General features: G+C 38.8%; 1 protein-coding gene across 1 annotated transcript in view; it reads left to right on the forward strand.

The window, feature by feature from the left end:
• The window catches only part of LOC120776012 (integrin beta-PS-like), a 193,012-nt gene that overhangs the window by 59,421 nt on the left and 109,235 nt on the right, over nucleotides 1–24,356 (forward strand). The window contains exon 2 of the mRNA XM_040106456.1: nucleotides 15,949–15,980. The gene's annotated coding sequence lies outside the window, so the exon portion shown is untranslated. The remainder of the gene's footprint in view (nucleotides 1–15,948; nucleotides 15,981–24,356) is intronic.

A 24,356-nucleotide genomic window follows, 5' to 3' on the forward strand; every position in this document is an offset into this window, starting at 1 on the left:
TAACTGTCCCTCACCTCCAACGGCTTCTTCCGGCAATGGATGCCTGTTTTGCTCTCTCTTCGATATTCTCTCTAGATATATCACTGTATCCACCGGTTGCAGATGGATGTCTCCCATTTGCGACAGCGGTGCCACCTTGTAGGGTTCCCCTACTCATAATGTATTTTGTCGAGTACGTGAGTTTCTCAATTTCGTTTCAATCACTCTGTCACACAGAAGACTGAAAATTAGTTGTTTGAGGTTAGATTTAATACCAAAATCGTCCAGAGCAGTTATGACTCCTTCCGGCAGAAAGTAATTGAAAGCTCCCTCTATATCATGGAAGGTCCCAACAGCGAATTCTTTAATCCTAATGACTTCCTCAAGTCATAACATGATAGTATGCAGGCCATTACAATACGCATATTGCGCTCCTGATAAATGATCCCTCGGAATGCGCTTCCTTATGCACCAGTCCAGGTCTCTCCAGAGTTTTTAGTAAGAACGAGGAGAGGCAGTTGAGCCTGAAGTTCTTGGCCGTAACGTAACTATAGCATTCTGCTGTCATACAAACTGTGCGATCAAACTCAAGTTCTTGTATAAAAAACTTTTTTATTCGACAAGATATCTTCAAGAAATTTGATTCGAATTTTTCCTAAGACATCGCTACTTCTCCGAAGAAATTGTTCAGATCGGCCCACCATTGCATATAGCTGTCACACAAACTTTGTAAAGAATATTCTAGTTTAATGTTTTGTTTTATTAATTTTTTTGATTTTCGTATAAAATTTGTTGGACCAATTCGTGGTTTATCTATTCGCTGGCGAACAAACCCGCTCCTTAGCGAGAGCAAACAATTTCCTCCACTAACCCACCAGCTGCCATTCATGGTTAGCTGGTCGTGCATTCCAGCAGATTGCAATTGCGTTTTCTACTTCCTTTTCTCGATGAGTCAACACAATTTTTCCACCAACCGCTAAGTGTTTATCGGTTTTACGCAATGACAGCTTGGAGAAAATCATATTTCACGCGAATAAATTCGCCTCGGGGAGGTATCAAATATTTACTTGCAATATTGTACGCTTTGCTGCAGCTTTTAAATTGGCATTAATCTTTTTTGGAATTGAAGAAGTGAAAAATAGAAAAAGTATGAACCAACGAGTCTGCATTATAGTTGAGCTTGCTTTGCTCGCATGTATCCAAAAAAAGGAGGAAGCTTCATATTACATCTATAAATACCAATTTTGGTGGAGGTTCAACACGGCTTTGCGTCTCTAAAGATTATTAATATAAACCAACAGTAAAACACATCCGTAGAAATAATATTAACGCAATTCATAATCTTCCGCTTCCAAAACAGGCTATTTTAATCTTACGACACAAGGAGACACTCAAACATGCATGTATACTCGTATTATACCGTACGGCTAACGGCACTGTAATGCCGAAACCCCAAAAACCGAAAATTCGCCACTAGAAACTAAGCCAAAATGACAGCTGGACAGTGTAACTTTCCGACATTGTAAGCCAAGCCGAACTGTCAGCGACAAGAAAGCAGAAATTGCGAAAATTAGAAGAATTAGTGGTGTACTCGTATACTGCTGTCCTCGGTCCGGAGTTGCATGCCACGGCTTGCTGGCAGTGTCCTGCTTGCAGCAGTTTTGCCAACTTGTAAGCGAAAAAGTCAAATGCGTGTACTCATAATTTACAGTAAAGAATTATGAACTGGCCGGGAGGAGTTGTAAAATGCATGTTGACAGTTACAACTGCCTCTAAGTGGTGGTGGCGCAAGCGGAAGCGATGCCTGAATGGCGAGGATAGCTTACAAATTGCTGCATAAAACTTTCAATTGCAGCCAGCAGTTGCGGAAGAGCTCATTGATAGTCTAGCAAACTAAATAAGCTTTAAGCGTTGTGCAAATGATATTTATCACGAAGATGTCAGGGATTAGTTTCGTGGCGTTTGGGTGTTGCACAGAAATTAGTTAGTTGGTTCATAAACATTTTGAAAGTTAGCAAATTACTCGGTATTAGTTTGTCATACTACTAATACAACGGCTTTCCTGCAAAAGCTTTGAGCTTATAAGAAAAATAGAAAAGCTCAAAAAAAGTCAAAAGCAAAATTAACGTATTTTTCGTTAACTTCAAGTATTAGCATCATGATTCCTTAATATAGGTAGGAGTAGGAGTGCAGCCCTATCGGGCTCAATTAAACTTAATAGGTACACTATCTATACCAAGCAATAACTTTTTCTGGATACAAAAGAGGTCCTGGGAGTTTCTTTTTAGGATTTTCGATCGACCTATCGAAATCTTGTCTCATCGGCAGTTATAATGCTCTCCATGAATGTGGGATCGGAATTCGCACGATCAGGCATGACCAAAAATACCTGTTTACGATCTTTCTGAAAAAAATTCATCTTAATCGGGACGAGTCGAGCAAGAACGCTTTTCATACGCAAAATATCCACCAAAATCATTCGAACGCATTCAGGAGAGATGTCGAATCTCTTGCTATCTCTCTAGCACTTGCCTGACGATTTCAGGCATCATATCCTTCACTTTTTTAATATTTCATCAGTTGAAAGGGTCGAAGGTCGTCCAGAACGAGGCATGTTCAACGATCTCTCGACGTCTTTGAAGGCTCTGTACAACTTTTTAGCCTGTGTTTTTGATAAAACTGAATCATCTTAAGCCTTCTCTAACATTCGAAACTATTTCGCACACGAAATTTGGTTACAAATGCAAAATTTGAGACACATTTTTTGTTCGATATTTTTATCCATTGCAAAAATCGCAACACACTACTGAGGTGTACCGACTTAAGATCTGCTGTAAACAAACTGGTTGAGAGATCGCGCTCATATGAGGCATAGTAATTAAGTACGGTTCTACCAAAATACATATTATCAACTGGGGATAGTATGTCGACGGAACGAAATCGTTGGAGAAAAGACGCAGTGAGATTTTTCACAGACGGGTCGAAACTTAGAGGGAAGTAGTCAATGTGTTTTACCTGGGTATCTGCCTACGAAGGCTCAAATCCACGGCGCTATCTATTGCTAGTAGCACATATATCAAATTAATGCGTTGATCAGCGCCCCAAAGTGTAAGTGCATGCACAACACTACTCTCTGGAAAAAACCAAGGTATGAGTGCCGCCCCACACACATACACTTTGGTTCCAATCGGTTCGGGTGAAAACCAAAGGAAACACCCTAGCCACCTTGGTCGGGTTCGAGGCCCATCTAAAACCTCTGCCGTACTCTGGGTCCGGCACCCGGCCGCAGTGCGACTCCACATTGGACTAATGCCCTTCCTGCATTTAGGTTTAAACCAAAGCCACCACGAATCTCCCCAAAGGGCCAAGACCCAATGAGCAGATTGGAGCGAACTCCAAGGGCAAACTGCTCCCCGTGGTACCATGTTTTGGTCTTTGGTGTGACCTGTAGCTCGCGCTCCTGCCAGTCGAGCCCCTAAGAACTCCGAGGAGCTCTTAAGAACCCGGCTGTATGATGTGTTGTCCGTCAAATCCATTTAGTGTTTGTTATATAATCGCAAGCCCATTTAAAGAATATGATAGCATCTCAATATAGCACTTTTCTGACAACTCTGACCATGCCGACATTCAATAAACCAGACATGTGAATGTCAAACATAGTGCATTTGGATTTTAGTCGCCTCCTACGACAGGCATGCCTTACCGCGGGAATATTCTTATCTCCCTCCCCGCAATGAGACTTAGAGGGAAGGTTCGAACAGGAGTCTTCTGTAAGAACTTCCTGCCAATTATAATTTTACTATATTATTTGGTAGAGGTATTGCTTTGAAGTTCAGCCATTTTTAGGGAGGTGAGCATTCATTCCGACAGCATAGTGGCAATACTTAGTCAAGGAGTCAGAGCGAAAATGCAGGAAATTTGCAAATTCGATGCACTCAAAAGATAAAGCAGCCTAGTACCGTTTGCAACGAATAAGAAAAGAGTTGGGAAGCGAATTGTTCAAGTTGTATTCAAGTTGTATGGAAGAAGGTAAGGTGGAAATACCCAACCGCTCTCTCCTCCATTATCCAGTTTTTTTAGACTGAAGTTGAAACATCTCGTCACTCATATCTTCGACGAACCTGGTGAAATAACCGGAAGGGATATTGGCCGCCACACAAATTTCGGTAGGCTCAAAAAGCTTTTTCGATTTTTGTGGGTCTTTTCTTACTACTAAAACCTTAGGCGCATTCAGGCTTTGTAATGGACCGATGTACTTACTGATCCAAGTGAGATCCGCTTTGGCTCGATCTTTTAAGCTAATCTAACTATTATTGCAATGTATCCCATTACCGTTGAACTCTATCAAATCTTTTCTCATCTAAAGTCAGACAGCTGGCAAAATCCGGACATATCGGTTTATCAGATACTGTACTGACATAAGTATGTATGTTTTAATTTATTCTTTAAAATCTATGTCGTCCCCCTCAAAATAATTCCCCTATCTTCGAAACAGTTCTTAAAGACAATTTCCGGATTAGCTTTCTATGCGCGTAGCAATTCACGTTTAATGTCTTCACTTGACTCAAATCGGTTTCCCCGTAGCAGTCGTTTGAGTTTGCTGAGTAGCCAGAAGTCACACGCAGCTAAATCAAGCGAACACGCTGGTTGCGCCATCATATTGGTGAAAAATTTAGTGTGGTTTTTTCGGCTTCGGCTAACCTTTGCCACAATTTTAGACCGATTGATCGTATGATTACGGGTCGTAAACATAAATACAAGCCTTATCGCCGGTAATAGTATTCCAACGATGCTAGTAAGATCTCTAACTGTTAATCGTCGATCCACAGGCACCAATTGACGTATAGATCATCACTTGATGTTGATGGCCGTCCTGAACGTGGTTCGTCGCGCTTTCGACCCTCTTTAGTTGGCTTAAATCGTTTTGAAATGCCTGCTTGAGTGACTGTCAACGATTCTGCGAGCTATTCTTATATTTGGCAAACATTTTCATCGAGTACTGCTTCCAGTACCTCATCTTCTAACTCTCTTTCTTCTTTTCCAACATTATGATCTTCTTTAGACACTACGACAATGTCCTTAAAATATGTGTTTATATTTTACAATTTTACAAGTGCTCAGTGGTGTAAATTTATTTATTCTATTAAGCGAAAAACTTAAAACTTCGTGCTCAGAATGGACTCGAGTATATTTAGTATTAATCATTTTAAAATGCGCAAATTGGGAGGGAGAAACTACGAAATTTCCTCTCACTCGCATTTACATAGAAAAACTTTAGCGTCTTAACAGTAAATAGGCTTAAAACACTTTCAAGGGATTTCACTCGCAAGTGCTGCGTGGGTGAACTGGTAATTCGTCGAAATGCTCGACGGCAACAAAGAAGCGCAGCAACAACAACAACAACAGCGCATTAAAATCGTAAGATGCCCAATTCGACACTCAATTATTTATGCCAGACACGAAATTTAAACTTCAACAACATCGATACGCAGGCAACGCCTGCAACAACAATAGCAGTAATAACAACAGCCCAGCAGCACCAACAACAACAACAATGGACTGTAGGTGGAGCGATAAGCCTAATGGAAATACTGGCAGCGAAATGCTTTCACAAGAGATAACCTTTTCAAGCATAAAACTTTCAGTCGGGTCAGCGTGCGCTGCTGTTGTTGTTGCGCTCGCTTCACTGCAACTTCACTGGCCTTCTATGGTCCGTTGTCGGCCGCTCGCTGTTGCCGCACTGTAATGTTGCAGCATTTTTAGTGGTGATAGCACGTTTTCAAAATTTCCGGAATTGTTGCTGATAATCAAGCCGAGTAACTGTACTGATAAGGCTGCACGGAGATAGGCAAAATAGCCAATGGCTGAAATATTGCAAGCATTTAGTTGCGTTTGCTGCTAAATGTGCGCAATGTAGTTGTTGTTGCCGTTTCTGCTGCCCATAATAAAGCCGTTATGGTAATGTTGTGTTGACAATGAAATTGAAAATTATAGCAAATTAAGTGCGAGTCAGGAAATGACGACCGATAAATAAGTTAGCTTAATGTTGTGAGTAAATGATGGCAACGGTGAATACAACAATTTCCCTTATCACTTATACAAATATTATATTTATTTTTAAATATGACACCGTCTTTAAAGACTCCTAAGAAACTAAAGTTAAACTTTTTTTTGTAATTTATGGAGCCTGCTCTCTTGGTTTTTCTCAGCCTCAATCCCTCCGGAAAATTCGGAATGAACATTATGTAAGCTTAGCGGTGGGTAATTTGGTCAAGAAATTTGAAAAAATCGGAAAATATTTGTTTTAATATTTCGATATCAAAGAATATCTCCCTAATAGGCTTTTTCAAAATAAAAATTGTTTCAAAGTAAAAACTCGACTATCGAGTGTACTGAGTGAAAGATGAAAGCCAACCGTCAACCAACTGATTGGACCTTATCAGTGTGGCTTTAGGCCTGACCAAATATTCACCATGCCTCAAATCTTAGAAAAGACTCGTGAAAAGACCAGCTCTTTGTCAGCCCGAAGAGAGCTGCCTTTATGCCGCTATATCTGAATTTGGTATCCCCCTAAAACTAAAACGGCAGTGTAAACTTACGCTGAGCAATACCAAAAGCACCAGGATCTGGAAGAACCTTTGCGAGCTGTTCGATACCAATCGAGGTTTCAGACAAGGCGACTCCCTATCGTGCGACTTTTTCAATCTGCTGCTAGAGAAAATAATTCGAGCCAGGTTATCTCGTTCGAATGGGCAAAAACACTCCAGCTCTGAGGGGAAAGCATAGGAAGAGGAAGACCTCCACTTCGTTAGAAAGATTAGGTGCAGAAGGACCTAGCTATACTTGGAATCTCCAATTGGCGCCAAACAGCGAAAAGGAAGATCGACTGGGGCGCTGTTGTAAACTCGTCTATAACTGCGTAAGTGATGCCCACATCAATAAAGAAGAAGAAGAAGAATATCCTTTTTAGTTTCGGTACTCGGTATGGTTTAGCTTTAACCTTAAATCTGTTTTACGAATTATATCGATGCGGTCGTCGCGCTATCTAAATCATAATTGGTCAATTCCCCTACCGGCAATCATTCTTTTAACTCTCTTTCTTTTGCCAAAAATGTTATATGTGAAAATAACTACACCGTTAGCGAGTGAAATTCTGAGTCTTGCAAAAACTCTACAGTAGGGAAAAATTGCTTGGAAGTTTCCACTTCACCTTCCGCCATACAATTTCGCCAATTTGCGGCTGGTAAGATATTTAGCCTCGCATGGATGCCTATTGAACTTTGTCCATTGAAAACTCCTAATATTGCGACAAGACAAACCCTACTAAGTGCAAGTAACTCATTGGATCTCTTGTATTCTACTCTAGTTCAGGAGGATCTCGAATTCTACTGTAAGTCTGTTCATTGACATATGTATGTATATGTCTGCTTAGCACTCGCGAAGTCCAGCATTAAAACGCAACAGGACAGCGGGGATCCAGCTTATTCCCAATCTGATGTAAGATAAGAAGGTGCCCCTCCTGTCAGCTCATCAACTTCGCAGCCTCAAGTGATTCCAATCCGTTATGGCCAGGCATATAACAAGTCTTATGATAAAGTACTTTGTTGCTATTAATAACAAGAATAGACATTTCTTTACTAACTTTGAGCGCATTTTGTGCAAGCTCAAAACCAGAATTGCCATTCTGCTTTGTTAAGTTTCCCCAAACACAGCTCAGAGTCATCGATTTGTTGCTGATTTTGGTCAATTGTGCCAATTTGTTGGTAGCTTTAAAAGTTTTAAAATTAGGTTAGGTCTCACTATAATGCAGGCTTTTACAACCTGACTAGTAACTTCTAAATCTCTGCTGGAATTTTTTATTCCCTGAACGGTGTATTTTAAGTATGTCACGAAGTTTGTAACAGATACAATATTACACAGATATTCAGGGAAATCGGAGATCCATAAAGTATATATGCAAACGACCAGAGTGACGAGCTCACTATATTTAGTAGCCATAACCGCTGTCTGTCCGTCTGCTTGTTTATACGCAAACTAATTCCATCGTTTTTGAGATATTGATCTGAAATCGTACCCAGATATTTTTCTCTCCCAGAAACTGTTGCATGAGATTTTTTTCCTTTGAACAGATATCTAAATGAAAATTTGGTGTAGATTGAACAATAAGAAAACGCTACAATATCCGAGCAAATGGTTCAATAGACCATTAAAATTGACCTTTCATCTAGTAATCGGTCACACCAAATTTTTCATACTTATAGGAAGTTTTCCGAGCATATTCCAAGCAGAGATCTTTTCTATAAGTGCTATATTTATACCCAGTGCGTACGAGATCAAATCGGTATTGGTGCAGGAGCACATAGAATTACTGACAGTCTATCAGATCGTAACCAATTGGACCTTATCTGGGTCACAGGTCACAAAGGTATACACGGGAATGAACTTGCTGATGAGCTCGTCCGCTCCGCAGCATCCACCAACATGTCTCTATACCATAAAGGAGCTGCTCCGCAACGATGAACGAGTGTGCAGGGAGGGTTTTGGCAACAACTACAAGGTAAAAGCTCAGGGTGCTTCTCGCTTGCTACAGTGGCCATTGCAAGCTCAGGAAGGACTTATATAACATGTGCCAGCTTCCTGTGAAAGTCTCCGGTTCTGCGACATTGAGCTTAAAACTCCAGGACACTTGACTGCACAGCAGCCTGCAGGAATCTCATTGCCTCAATAGCTCCAAGGAGTATATTGGAATTTATCAATAACTTGCGACTTAGGCGTGGACTGAATGGTCCTTAGGTCGAGGAGCAGTCCTCATTTATTTATCTATCTATTTATTTACAACTTCCTATGCTATTAAAAATGGTCCTGAGGAGGATATTAAAGCTTGGTTAACTTCCTTTTCTTGTTTTTGTTGTTATGATGGGCAGTGCTTGTGGAGAGATGTTTCCTCTAACATGGGTATCTAACCCAAAATACTTTTGATAAGAACCCCATAATTCTTAAGAGTTTGATTTGATATTTTTTGAATTCCAAATATTACCTTTATTATGGTAAGATCTATAATATTCTATATGTTCTAGGTCAGACTGACATTACCTAATCAATTTGTTTACGTTTGCAGAAAACTCAATTATCAGTCGTATTACTCAATTCAGTTGGTAGCCTCGGATACGAATTTTCTGGTTTGCTTTAAAAAAAGGGCATCCCAAAATTCGGCATAAGCTGCTTTGCTTAAGTTTTTTAGATTTTCATCTTCTTATGCATTCCTTCGCTTGTTTTTCAACTCTCCTTTTCCAATAACTTGTTTTCAATAATATCAGCATCAGCTATGTGAAGGCGAGTTAAAAGTGAAAAATCAATTAGTAAATTGAAAAGTTAACAGGCTAAAAGAGGAGAACACAGCAGCAATGGCAACAAGAAAAACAACATCACTAACCTAACAACATCAATAAGCCGCCAGCGTCCACAGTAGCCTAACCCAATTAAAGCCAAAAGAAAAGAGAAAAAATAAATTCCGAGACTTTCCACTGAAGGAAAAGAAGGCTTACAAAAAGCAAATAAGCGATGAAATGGGATAAAAGAGATGCAATGGCTGCTGCTTTGGACCTCACTGATTTGCCGTGCAAACACGGTTGAACAATAAAATCAACAACAGCAGCGGACACAAAAGCAACACCAACCAAAAGCGGCAATAACAACAAGTCCAAAGTCAGCAGGCAACAAGCCAATAAGTCGATTTGAATGTCGAATTGAACTGCTTTGATTTTTTTGTACTGAAAAAGCAGTAAAAAATGTTCACAGGCAAATTTTGCAAACCAAAAAGAAAGCAGAAAACAGAAACCGTTATGCGCTATTGCCGTAAGGCAATTTGAAAAGGTTTTCAGCACAGATTCCAGACAAGATTGCGAGAATAATTCGAATAAGTTGATTTGCAGAAGAGTCGAACGAGAGTTGATGCACGCATTTATCTAGAAACACACACACACATACATCGACACCTGCATTTGGTAGTTCGTAAAATAGAATTTACAGTTTATTCAGCGCGCACTTCTTATCTGCTCACCTGTGCAAAAATCTTCATACCTACTTGCATATGGTATATTGTATTATAAACATTTTTCACATTGCCATCGCTATTTGTGATTATAGAATTTGTCTGCCAAATAAGAATATGCTTGCAAAATACAATTTTACAGACATACATATATACTCGTTACTAACATTAGAATCGAAATGGTGCTTTTGTCATGCTAATTTGCTGTCAACAGCAGTAGTTGAGCAACTCCTTCTGTTCAGGAAGCTATTTGGGAGTTAAACATATTTTTGTACATCTTTAACACAGCGCAGAAGTATTAAGCAAATAACCAATTTTATCCCCACAGTTTTAAGACATCTTTGAGTTTATCTGGTGGCTGAATCATTTCGGCTTTGACTGATAGCTTTGCTATTTTCCGCGAGAAACACAAAGTATTGCTTCCAATAGAAATAATTTTACTAAAATTTTAATATTACTCGTACCAGTTTATGCTCATTTGGGATATTCACAAAATCGAACTTTTGAGGCTTAAAATTCAATTTTGGGCCCTTAACTTCTTCTTTCTTACTGTTGTAGACAACGCTTTCGCGGTTATAGCCGAGATAACAACAGCGTGCCAGTCGAAATTTGGCGCCAAATGGATATTCCAAGCGAAGCCAGGTCCTTTTCCACCTGGTCTTTCCCAACAGAGTGAAGGTCTTCCTCTTCTTCTGGTTCCCCCGGCCGGTACTGTGTCAGAGCCGGAATGTTTTTGTCCATTCGAACGACATGACCTAGCCTGCGTAGCCGCTGTCTTTTAATTCGCTGAACTATATCAATGTCGTCGTATATCTCGTACAGCTCTTCGTTTCTTCGGCTGCTTTATTCGCCGTTGCCAATGCGCAAAAGACCATAAATCTTCCGTAGAACCTTTCTCTCAAAAACTCCTAACGTCGACTCATCAAATATTGTCATCAACCATGCCTCTGCACCAAATACTAGAAGGACGGGAATAATGAGTGATTTATAGAGTTCGGTTTTTGTACGTTCGTAATTCCAAGATAGACGAAATTATCTACAACTTCGAAGTTATGACTGTCAACAGTGACGTGGGAGCCAAGTCGCTTATGCTACGTAAACAATGCCCATACGGCTCGCATTAAATGCCAGTAAGTTGTGACCTGTGACTAGGCGAACAATCTTTCTGCAGTACTTTCGTGAACGTTTGTGAAGAGAGCTTGCGTATTTTTATGCCGCTGCCTTGCACATGATCTTGGCGATCCTGCGTGCTTCTTAAGAAAACAATCTCATCCTGATCCCTCTGTTACCTCTTTTGGGAATTTCATTATGTGTCAACACCCCCTTCATTGGGCAGTCCGCTGGTGCGTTGAGTGTCACCGCGCCATCCACCCTATTTTAGTGTGACTTGAAACTTTCTTTCAGATAAAGCATGAGTCTACGCGGTATATATTATTCTCCAAACCCCTGCTTCTCAAGCTATGCTTGAAAATTCTTGCGAAAATTCACCTAACGCAAATCTAGCAGGTGATTCGCTGCCTAGCTTTCCACTGCAGTGTTAATTGGTTTCTGGTGCAGCCGTTGGAGTGGTTTGTGATGCCCACGTTATGCAGAAGACAGCGTACTGTTGTTGACATTCCAAAAGTTTTCTGTAAGAGATTTTGCTGTCAGCGGTCCACCACACCAAAAATGGCTTGGCAACCGCTGTATAACACCAGTGCATAGGGACAGCTGAAAAGCTCCATATTGACCCCAGCATCTTCGTATATGCGTAAAGAGTACCACTGGTCTTTTTCATCCTCCCTTCCACATTGAGTTTCCAAGCTAAAATATACAGACATATAATATTATGCAGAACATTTGGCCCAATTTTAGTCACTATCCTTAAGGATAATTTTACTGCCTATGACCGTCTTCGCTCGTCACTTATCGCAATAGTAGTTAGCAACAAAACTTTGTATGAGGAGTGGATATGATTATTAAAGTTTTAACTACGGATACACTCGGTGCATAGTACCTTAAAAGTTTGTGTGATATTAACATTAAATCAAAAAAATAACACCCCCTTCCCCGTTTTTGAACTACTTTCCATCAACCTCTGTAAAGTCCCAGTTTTGTAGCTTGATTTATATACTTGTATTTTCGATTAATGGTATTTTGTGGGGTAGCAGTTGTTACCATATGTAATACTAATCTCCTCTGAACGTTTGCGAACCACTCGTGTACCAAGTTTTATCAAGATGATTATACTGAAGGGCAGATAGACAGATATCCGTTATTTAATACGTTTTGTACTACTTACCAGCGTTGTATCGTCTTAGCTTGTTACAATCCGGCTCAATTCCGGTACCGTGGAACTATCTGTCGTGGGAATTGCAATGCATGTCGTTATGCTGATGATGTGATGTCTGTCTCGATTAATTTTAGGTGTTATAAGCAATCGTAATGAGAACAAAACCATTGTGCTCTGCGTGACATGTTGGGACATGTGATTTTTTGAATCAATAATTCGTTGCTTTTGGCTTTCTTATGGAGTTTGCATTTTTGCCTCTTTTCGAGCATTTAATTTTTCTTTTTTGATTGGGGTTTCTTAGTTCTTCTTATTGGATTTAGGTGATTTTTCTTGATGTACAGTGCGTTCAAAAAATAACTGTTTTTGTTTTTTTTTCCAATTAACGCATACTTGATTGCGGTAACAGTCGGTCCAATGGATTATTAAAGGTCTGCTAAGCATTTAAAAACGATTTGTGAAAAGCTAGTCTGGGAGGATGGAGTCAAGAGTAGAAGTTCATGCAAGTGAAGAAAGTTCTCTGAGCGCCAGTCACTTAGCAGTGGCCAGAATCGATTCTTTAACATAGTATAGGTCAAGCAGCTCACGACTTCCGGCCTTAGACCAAGTATCGTTTGGATAGACAAAGAACATCCGTTTGAAGGCGAGCTAAAGTAAGAAGGCGACCAATCCCTCCGCAGGGTTGTGTGCTAGATTTGGAGCCCGTCACGTAAAAACACCTCCGATGAAAAGCAAACAACTGCTTCGGACGAGGGACCTCCCTTTTGATGAGGACCAGGGCTACGGATTACGATTTAAAGGCGTGCACCTGGAATGTCAGGTCCTCATGATCTGCGCCAACTACCGATGATAAACCTCCTCAACATCGCATATAAGGTTCTATCGAAAAAAGCCCACCGTCTACAAACTGATTGGACCTTATCAGTATGGCTATAGGCCGGCAAAATGAGGAAGAGCAAGAAGCAGCGAAAAAGAATTGTAAACTCGGCTATAACGCGTAAGCGGTGTCTACGCCGATAAAGAACAAGAAGTCTGACCATCATGGAGAAGCTGGAAGCGCAAATGACAATCTGGATGAGGGTGGAATCACGTGGAAAGCTATTGTTCTCTTTTTGGAGAAGAAGCCAGTGCTTTAACAGAAGCTAAAACAATTCCGTTTAAAAAGGGATTAGATGTATGTCTAAATGCAATGCGGGTCATTCTTCAGCGATCTGGCGTCAAACGCAGCTATTCTGTAGAGAAACCCCTACTTTCGAAAAATAATAAAAGGGGTTTGCTGAACTCAGCTGAAATGCTTTACAGCAAAAATAATTGTGATTGAATTGATGAAACAAGAAAACCTATTGTTACTTTCGATTGGACTCACCGGACGCCGATCCAGAAGAGAATGTTTGCGCTTTAATGAAAGCCAAAATATCAAAAAAAAACATTCAACGCCAACAAAATATTTAATTTGGCTACTACAACATGCCTCTAGATTTCTTCCTGTGGAATATGTGGAAAATTTATTAGCAAGCTGTCAACAAAGATGTCAGACAATAATAGACAACGCGGGAGATGGTAGCAAGTATTAAAAGTTTTTTCTGTAATTAACATTTGACCCAATAAACTCTATCTACATTTCGAAAAACGAAAATATTAATTATTAATGCAATCTATTTAGTATTGATTAAAATTGTCTATAACTGGAAGCAACTTGTTGTAGTACTATTACAAGTGGCCAGCTATGAACTTCTAGTCCATTATTACTTCCAAACACAAATATTTCAATAACAAAAACTAAAAAAAAAAAATAAATTATCGATTATGCTTACCAGCTATTTTAGTTATCGATTGACCAACAGCAAAAAAAAAAAAAACAACACTAAACAAGTGCTTTACGCCCGCATAAATATTTTGCGGTTTTTCTTTGTATTTTTTGTAAATATGTATGTGTAAATCTCTGCTTTTCACACACATATAAAAGTAAAACTACTTTCTCTCACACAAAAAACAAAATACACTTTTTCAAGGTTTAAAAAAATACTTTTCATATAAACTATATTTTCTATATAACTTATATTAAATTGAATGGAAACTGGCTGGCACACAAAAGATTTTTTTTTAATTTATTAACTTAAATAGCAAACAGTAGGTCAATAAAATAAAAATGCCGAAAATGCGCTTTGGGTCGAAGAGGCGTTTGAAACGGCCGACAAAGAGCGTGAGTATGCCAGTTATGCACTTACTACCACATGCATACAAATTCACCGCGTGGCTTATATACAGATTATACAGATGGCAGCTTCTGCGGTGCTTAACACTTAAAACACTCCACTGTATCACTTGTATGGCATTTTTGAGATATCTGCGCACAAATGCAACTATGCAAGCAATGTTCAACTACGCCGCACATGCACACACACACACCCGTGATGCAAATTGCTTGTTGCAGGCGCTGTGTGATACACATATATGCACACAAACGTGGGATTTTTCGCTATTTGTTTACATTAGCTGGCGCTCACACACACATACACATATTTAAATATACGACAGAAGGCAGCAAAAAGGCTATTTTTGACTTGACTGCAAACAATGAAAAGCTTTAACTATTTATGCAAAAAGCAAAAACCAAAAACAAAGCAAAAATTAAAACAGCAAATAAATAAATAAAAAACTGCAATAAATGGCACACAAATGAAGCGCAAAAAATAGCAACAAAGCAATAGTACCAGCGCATGGTACACAGTTGTAAGTAAACAACATTTTGTATAGTAAATACAGCTGGCATTTGGGTAAATATGCTGCATGCTCACACATACATGTGGAGAAAAATCCAATGTAAATAACATACATATATTTTTTGACTTCAAAACTCAGCAGAAATGTTGAAATTTTCGACAAAGTTCCATATGAACAACGAAAAAAATTGTTGTTAAAGTTTTAAGCGCATGTAGACCACGTCGTATGAGTAACTTTTATTTGTATTAACTGAAATTAATTATTTTGATAACTTTTTAATATGCCCTGAACAGACCCTGTTTTTATGATATCGATCTCCACCTTCCTTCTCCTTCTCTCAGTAAATTTATGCTATTTTGTCGGAATCATCGATCGGACCACTATGAAATTAGGCTTGGACAGCGCTACGGCCTCTAAACAAATTATTCAGATCGGATCACTGTAACATATAGCTTCGTACAAATCGATCGATCGTAGTGATCTTCCAAACTTTCGATACAATTTTTGTAGTACGATATTTTCCGTTTTGAACCATTATCTGTAAATTTCTTTACCGTTAGCAGTTCTTGAGATCTGCGAACAGAAAAAAATCTCTGCAGATCAGTTTTTAAGAATGTAGTGGATGTGAAAACAATTTGCATTGTGCATCCATTGGTTTGCGGGTTAAAATAACTTAGCCTCGGTAGGGTGTGTACAGTCTAGAGCTGAATGGGCGCTCAACTGGAAGCAATTAAAAATTATTATCCGATCACCTACAAATGATTGCTTCGCTTGAAGCAAAGACAGAATAAAACTCAGCCATCCTCTTCTGCATCAATATCGTTTTAGTTCATATCAAAAACTAGTATTTTTAACACAAGAGAATTCTTTACATCCATTTTTTAAATACTTCAATAATTAAAATCCTTTAACACTCTCTTTACAGGTCAGACCCAACTGCATATCACGACTAAGTCGGTGAGTATTCAAAGTTTCCAGTATAAATAACATGTAGAAATATTTTTTTTTTTAAACACCTTAACTTTTAAATCGTTTGAAAAAAACTTATTAAATAAGTGATTAGTGTATAGCATACAATTTCCTAAAAAAATTTCCTCAAGGAGGTTTTTTTTACTATAAAAAATTCTGAAAATTTTGGAAATATTTTTAATTATGAAAAATAAAAATTTTAGCTATGAGTATTTACCTATCATAAGCACTGAAGTCATACTCTCGTATCAATGACCTTCATTTTATTCTGGTGGATCATAATATGCATTATTAGAAATTAGTAGCAGACGTTCTATATTGTGACAAAAAAGTACCCGGAAATTGTAAATAAAACGCAAAATATTTAATTATGTCTTCAAAGATCTCTCAACAATTTTTGAAGGTTTTTACGACTCCTAGGCTTGTGTTTTTGATAAAACTGAATCACCGTTATCCCTTTCCAACACGAAAATTGGTTAGAAATAGAAAATGTATCCATTGTAAAAGCGCAACGCACCACTGAGGTGTTTCGACTTAAGCAGCTACCATAAACAAACCGGTTGACAGATCGCGCTTATATTTGGTATAGTAATTAAGAACCGTCATACCAACTTAGTAAAATATATTTTTTTAAAATTTGACTTACTCGGAGAATTTTATTACAATTTCCGGGTGATTTTTTGTCACAATGTATACACATACACTTATAAGTATTTATACCAGAAAGACTGTCACAGCTGTACTTGAGTGTCAATCTAATCGACCGCCTTTATTTCCGTCTATTAGAGAGATGATGAGCTTATAGTAAAAGATAGGTCTTGTACTGATGATTCCTGCTCTAAATTCAACTGTATAGAATCGTTATGTGGATTATCTCAGTAGAAAAACTTTGAAATAATGTGCTTGACTCTTTTAAACCATTCACTGCATTTCAATCTACGAAAGTACAAAAATGTTATGTATTATGTTATGTCCGTTTCTTTTTGGTTGCATTACAATCAAAATTAGAAGCATCCGAGACATCTACTGCTGCTATACCTACATCGTCGAGGTCTTCAAATTCTACTTTGAGTACTTGTTACATCATGCAATCGTGTTACTTTACGAGAAAATATCAACCTTTCGCAAACAATTCACTCGTCTGTCGCCACATTGTGTATGGTACATTATCGAATACTCAAAACTGCTATCATAGTCGATAGAACTGTCAATATCAGGAAACTGCTCAAGAGCAGTTGTCTACATTATTTAGCGAGTTTCACAGTTTTAATATTTCGAATTTTGTTGTAGTTTACAGTTTTTGTGTAGTTTTATGATTTGTCTCGCAACTCAAGACCATTTAAAGCTGTAATTATAAAATCCTATCACTTTAGCATTGTATTTAAAGAGTTACGTTAATGAAACGTTGTTTAACTTAAAGCAGCCTCTTCCTAGGCAAGCCAACTGCTCACACACAATTCTTGCAATGCCTTGCCTCTGCAACAACGCCAACGGTCGTGGTCATAAATCACACGAGCCAGCCGCGGTCGCACATCATAAACGTCTGGCATAATCGCGTCATTAGCAGTGGGCAAAGGCACAACGAAGGCTTGGCGAGTTGATGTCCGTCCGACGCGTTGGTGGTGACGATACCTGCCTGCATTGAGTGCGATAATGTGAGTATCGCACAGCCTTTTGCAACTCAGTCTCGCGGCTATGCATCTGCTTTTCGTTAGACATTGTGCACCTGCTGATGAATTTCGCTCTGCGCTGATGGTGACGTTAAGCGCGTCTGCGATCGTTAGTGTGTGAGAGTGGAACCCAGCTTATTTCACTCCTGTGGCTGCCACTAAAAGCATATTGCAGCTAGATGCGGTCTCACTGGCTTATTAAATTTCGTTTTTATTTCATTGAACTCAAGCGCGGGCTTTCGGATATCTTCGTTTTCAGTGCGCTATCATTTTCGACTGTTCAAAATTAAATTGTGTGCGTACTTTGTTATGTACTTTAAAGGCAGGACGTATTAAGTTTTTATGGTTTTGAGCTTGGTTACTTTGAAAGCACTGCGCTGGAAGTTGCAGTTCCAGAAATCACTTAAATTAATTCATTGTTTATGTTGATTAGAGGTGCAAATTAGTCTGAATATGGCTCGAAATTCAATCCGTGTTCCAACGAACTTAAATACGTTTTTTCTAATAGCTATCACCTCTCATTTGAAGTATCCTTAAAACATGTAAGAATAGTAACTCATCGACTAACAAAAAAACAACCTGAATCGACCATTAAATATCCTCATAACTTGTATAAGAAAGCTACATTCCACTCAAATGGTAATGAAGTTCGGAATCGGTTGCCCCAAATAAATGGTGCCAAATCAAATTATATTAAAAGCAACACAAAATTTTGTGTCCCTAAGATAGTATCTTATGGTATTTAATCATCAACCTAAGGGTCCACCAGGATACGCTGAAAGTGTTGTATTCAGAAAATAGTTCTGAGACGTAGTTTTAGACTGTTTCCATTCGTTTATGGTAGAAAATCGCTAAAATCAGTTTTCAGAAGAGATGACGGATTTAAGGTTAAGATATAAAGATATAAGTATAAGTAATTAGTGTCACATACATTGTCCTATTTGTCTCACCGTAGACTGTGACTGACTTTAGATCCAACGCCGGAATGTACAAAGGCAGCTGAACACCTGCTCGTTCACTTCTTGATGGTATTTGGGTAAAGATGCACTTTCTTGCAAACTTATCGGCTTTACAGTTTCCGACGATTCCGCTGTGGCCAGGCACCCAGCTCACTTCAGCTTCAATCTATCAATGAAAAAAGTTCACTGAGGCTGTTCTTCAGCGATTCTGCTCCACTCACGTATTCCTCGGAGGTGTGTGTGCAGGGAAAAGCCTCTGGGAGTAGGCCCCGCGACGCAGTAGTCTAAGTTTTAAGGAATATAGTAGGAGTGAAAGAGGATTTCGTAATATGCCTATAATGGGTCGGGTTTCCCGGAGTCCGATAGCAAACTTCGCAGCAATGCATCTGCCGTAAATGTCCTTAGATGTTGTATGTAAAATGTCGCTATTTGCCATCGTTGTTGTTGTGCGTGGTGCACTACTGATGCCGATTGGTGCCGTAGTGTGAACACGTTCTAGCTGTTTAGCGAGTGTGACTTTACCAAGTGTCTTTCACTAGACGAACACACCATAGAACAATATTAGCTTTACCATGGTTATGTAAAGACAAACCACAACCCCTTCCATTACAATAATATATGTATCTTTCTCACCTTCTCCTTAATATTTTGCTTCCATGATAGCTTTCTATTAAGAGTGGGGCTCAAGTACTTCTCTTTTCCGACAGGGTGAAGGCGAGAGCCCCCCAATGAGGAAAGGGGTCCCCCGGGATTTTATACCCGCCGGTAAATACAACCAGTTCAGTTTTTTTGGATGGACAGTAAGTCATTTCCAACTAAGATTTGGAGTAAAGGAAACAGGAACCCAACTTGCGGGTGCCTCTATTGGTCTTTCACATGCTTGAAAGCACTAATGATTGCTTCCAGCCGCCAGACATGTCCCTAAGTTTCTAAGGCTTCTCTAATCTAACACAGTTCGCATAGATGAGCATTTACGGGCTTTGATTTTGTTTATAAACGGCGATTTATTTTGAAAAATGTTGGATCCACTTGATCCTGTGCAAATTCCAGGAGGTTATCCGTAAAAAGGTGTCCGGCGATGAGAAAGATTTTTCTGCTTAAAATTATATCAAATGAAAAACTAAACAAGAAAAAATGTTGACTTCGATTGGATCGAAGCTAGAATACGCTCCACAAACAAAAAAAGTTTCCATACTAGAATTTTATTTTGTTCGGCCAGTTTGTATGGCAGCTATATGCTATAGTGGTATGTTCTCAACAATTTCTTCGGATATTGTTAGTTTGCTTTGAATAAAATTTCATGAGAGATTTCGTCATGATATCTTGTCAATTGAAAAAGTTTTCCGTACAAGCACTCGATTCCGATCTTTCAGTTTGTATGACAGCTAACGGCTTTTTTCAATAAGAGCGCTTTTTTAAATAAAACCAAAACCTTTTGGGATATCAATGAAATTCTTAGTTCCTGTGAAAGTACATTCGATGCCTTTATATATGGAACTCGATTTTTATTGCATAGCCACCATGGGCACGCTTGCAGAAATCTAGACGCTGAACCCCATTTTCAAGCATAAATCGGCTGATACTGCTACAATTTCACGTTCGATATTCGTACGAAGTTCATCAATCGTCGCTGGCTTATTGGCATATATCATAGACTTGGCGTAGCCCCACAGGAAGGAGTCTTACGGCGTCAAAACGCACGACCGATGCGACCAATTGACTGGGCATATCGTGAGATAACACGTTCATCAAACTTGGTTTTCAATAAATCGATTTTGACATTCGCTGTGTGGCTTGTGGCGTCGTTCTGTTGGAACCAAGTCCATATCATGCAAATTCGGGCCAAAAATACTCGGTTATCTTTGACCGAAAGCGATTCACATTCACAGCAACGTGCTGGTCTTCATCATCATGGAAGAAGTACGGTCCAATGGCACCGCCGGCTCATAAACCGCACCAAACCGTAATGTTTTCGGGATGCAATAGTGACGCATGGAGTACGTGCGGATTGCTGTCTGACCAATAATGCATATTTTGCTTATTTAAGGGGTATTCTGGTTTAGAAATTCGAAAAAATTTTCCGAGTTACAGCTCATTTTGTGACTCCGACTCCGACTGCGAGCGACTCAAACTTTAAACTCGTTTTTCTCATAACTACTTTTCTAGAAACGGTGTGCATGATATCTCAAGTTCTACTCAACCGATTCACATGCAATTTTACACAGAGATTTCTTATACATTATAGTATCGCACTGCGAAGAGCTTTTGAAAGATTTTTTTTTTTTTTTTAAAAAATTCCGAACCACAAAAAACGGAAAATACGAAACTTTTTTTTCAAACCTCCACCATTTTGTAAAAATTTTTTTTTCAAAAACATTTCGTAGTGCGATAACTACACTTTTACTCTTCACGGATTTCGTATAAATTTTCATTTTAGGTCACGGAAAGGATTTATATCCTGCACACCAGGACAAGCCATACTTTCATCACTCTCTACTTCGCCGACCTGCAGTTTTTAAATTTAATTTTTTTTTTCTTATATTATTTATGTTTTGTATTCTTAGAATATCAATTAAAAGCATGTAAAAAATGGATAATCCAAATAATTTTTGATTTGTTTTATCGCGTCAAAAAAAAATTCCTAAAATTCGGGCTTCTAAACCAGAATACGCCCTTAACGAAGCCATTCAGCCAGAAATCAGCCACATCGCTGAAGTTGATTTTTCGATGCAAATCCGGGTAATTTTCAAGTTGTTGCTCAGCCCTATTCAAAAACATATGAGGGTTATGTTGGTCAAGCGGCTTCAGTTCTTGCGTCACGGAGAAGCCCAACGCTTGAGGACGACGTATGAGAGACTGATTTGGGTCTTCCTCAATTGATGCGCTAGCGGCAACAATATTCTCCACATAACGGGTCTTTCTTTGCCTCACTGGTACGGGAACATATTGTACTGTGCCTGTGGATTCAAATTTTTCCACTAGACGCTCAATTGTTGATCTGACAGGACGATTATGACAGCCATAAATTGGATGTAGCGCTCTTAAAGCTGAGGCCACTGACTTAGAATTTCAGAATAATTTGAACTAGTTTTTGGATCGTATGTCTTTTCATGATAAAATGGCAAACCTTACTGAAGAGAAATGTCAAAAGAAGCGGGAAAAATATGGCGTTGTTTGCTGTCGCTATCGATCTACTTTTGCAGCGTTTCTATTAAAAAACACGTTACATTCAAAATTTTTTCATAAGCAAAAAAAAAAACGCAATTTTTTTTGAAATTTACAACTGCACAATACTACATAAGCATAGTTTTAAACATAAATAATAAATTGTGGTATTTAAATAAAAACTAATCAAAATCGCTGGAATAATTTATGAAATATCTTGTTTTTGACTAAATACTCACGCATGCATATTTCATAAAATACAAGACACAATCAATCTGACACTCGCCGGTGCATGCAGGTATTTACAATGTAAACTCTTCACTTTGTGAATGTATTGAAAAACTTGTTGATTTAATTTTGCTTTTTAATAAAATGCATCAACTTAAGCCGACAAAGCTGACAATGAATATGCAAAATTCAAAATGCCAAATACAAAATAGTACATGACACCGAACAACGGTAAATGTTAAATGCAATTGCAGAACAGAACAGAGTTTGCAAGCGATTATTTACTGCGCGCACTAAAACGACAAGCGCTCAGACAGTTACAATTGTGTAAACACATAAATAAAATGAACTCTGCTCGACGAAGAGCGACGAATATTTGAGTGCGATTCCCTGAGCTTTTTGCGCTGCGCTTTTTTTCACATTTTATGGCATTTTTTGTGCTTTTTGTCGACGAGAAATTGTCGACAGAAGTTGCGCAATAAAAATGCAACAAAAAAAATTGTGGGGAAGCAAATAAAAGTGCGACGACACGAGCATCGACAGTTGTAGCAAACGCTGGGCTTTGAGGGCGCGCAGGCAACGGAGGAGGGGGTGTGTGGGCATTCGAATGATCGATGACAATTGTCGAGGCTGGTTGGCAGTTGCTGTTGCTGCTCTTGTTGTTGCGGCAGCTGGTTTTATGCCACATTCTCATGTATTTATGTGCGTCGGTACGCCGGGGCGTATGAGTATTATTTGTACGTTCATTTACTTTTAAATGCTTTCAGGGGCAATTTATTTTATTACACCGTTGATCTTTTACTTATTGGCATTTAGGGTGTGCACACCCACCTGTGCGAACAGTCGTGCTTTTATTGTTGTTGCTGTTGTTCATACCACTGTGTGGATGTGTGTGTGTGTGGTTGTGTGCGCTTGAAGTGTAAATAAAAAATTCACAATCGATTGTTGGCTACAAAATAGCCAACTGTTAACTGTTGATATGCGTATTTGTTTGAGTGCCGCTATACGATTTGCTCGCTTTAATATTTGCTACCTTTGCTAAAAAAATATACACAGAATCGTTACACAAGTGTTTTTGGTTTTAAAAACATCATGCTATTGTTGTTTTTATTTTCTTTGGTTCTACGTTTTTTATTTGCTATTTTAGGCTGTTTGCTATTCGAAAATTTATAGCCATGCGTTTCTATTTTGTGGATCAGTGGTTTTGCACATGCATTTCTATTACGTTTTGAAGTAAAATTTCATCTTTAACGACGATTGTTCTGTATTATTTAATTAAATAATTTTGCTTAAAAAACTTCAGCTTTCAGAAATGACCTAACTTGGACAATATATTCTGGGAGAAAGGAAATGGAACCGAAAATCTTTATTGTGGACTTTATTAAATATATTGGGTAGTCGAAAAAGTCTTTTCGTATTTCTAATCAAGCTTCAAATTGTTATTTTTTATATTTATAATGAACCTTAATGAACCAAGTTGTGACATTTAGGTCGACCACTGCCATTTTTCCGCTAGAGACATTATTCCATCAGTGTAAAATGTTTCTGGTTTCTTGGCGAAAAACTGCGACAAGGAATTTTCACAGGCTGCTCTGAAAGCCAACTTTACCCCATTAAGTGGATCTGCATTGACCCATACAACTGGTAGTCCGGTGGTGCATGTCAGTGCTATATGGTGGATGTATCAAAACTTCCCAGCCAAGCTCTCCAAGTTTTTTCCGAGTCATCAAAGATGTGAGTGGTCTAGATGGAAGACGAAGCTCTTTCTGTTGATCAGTTCTGGCCGTTTTTTCGATTGCCAGCTTCCATCTCATCAGTGTTTGACAGTAAAATGTAGAATCAATCGTTCAACCAGGTTGGCGCAGCTCATAGTGGATAATTCCTTTCCAATCCCACCAAACACTCAGCATAACCTTTCGAGGCGTCAATCCTGGCTTTGCGATCATTTGTTGAGCTTCACCACGCTTGGACCATGATCTTTTTCACACATTATTGTCGTATTTGATCCACTTTTCGTCTCCTGTTACCATTCGCTTCAGAAATGGTTCGATTTCATTTCGTTTCAGCAAAGAATCCCAGATGTTCATTCGGCTCATTAAAATTTTCACAGACAATTTATGTGGTACCCAAACATCGAGCTTACTTTTGTAGTCAGCCTCTTTTAAATGGTTTAAAACTGCTTGATGATGAATGTTAAGTTTCTAAGCGATGTCATGGTTGCTTATGTGACTGTCCCGGTCAATCTTTTCCATAACTTCATTGACTTTTTCAACGATAGGTCGACGAGAGCGAGTTGCATCTTTGTCATCGAAATATCCAGAACGGAAGCGAGCGAACCATGG

The sequence above is a fragment of the Bactrocera tryoni genome, chromosome 4 (genome assembly GCF_016617805.1).
Source record: "Bactrocera tryoni isolate S06 chromosome 4, CSIRO_BtryS06_freeze2, whole genome shotgun sequence".
Classification (NCBI taxonomy): Eukaryota; Metazoa; Arthropoda; class Insecta; order Diptera; family Tephritidae; genus Bactrocera; species Bactrocera tryoni.